The sequence below is a fragment of the Acanthopagrus latus genome, chromosome 22 (genome assembly GCF_904848185.1).
Source record: "Acanthopagrus latus isolate v.2019 chromosome 22, fAcaLat1.1, whole genome shotgun sequence".
Lineage (NCBI taxonomy): Eukaryota > Metazoa > Chordata > Actinopteri > Spariformes > Sparidae > Acanthopagrus > Acanthopagrus latus.
The window spans coordinates 18,777,322-18,777,764 of NC_051060.1; positions in this window are offsets into that span (position 1 = coordinate 18,777,322).

The window sequence follows — 443 nt, forward strand, 5'->3', positions numbered from 1 at the left end:
AAACCAAATAAACACAACAGGGCCAGAGCCCTGGCTTATTACAACAGACCTTTTTAACATATCAAGATCAATAAAGAATAGAAACAGCAACTAAGAATATACAAAAGGTAAATATAAAGAACCTAAACTCATTTTCATGTACATTCAGGTGTTCATACATCTGTTTTTTGTGTTGTTGCAGAGGTGGAGGGGGATTGTGGACTCTGAGAAAAGTCCTGAATTCTGGGTGAGTTGGCGTGACGTGACCTGGTTGTAAAATGTAGAATAATATTTTGCTGTTGGAAACTTTTAGAAGTTTTGAAGGAATGAATTTCACTTTTACCGGATCATTTTCCCAGTGGTGTACTGAGCGCTGTGGATCAGAATACTTCTTTATTTTCTTCTTACTTCTGTATTCAGGCGATTGTGATTCAGGAGGAGGAAGAGTTACACTGACGCACACG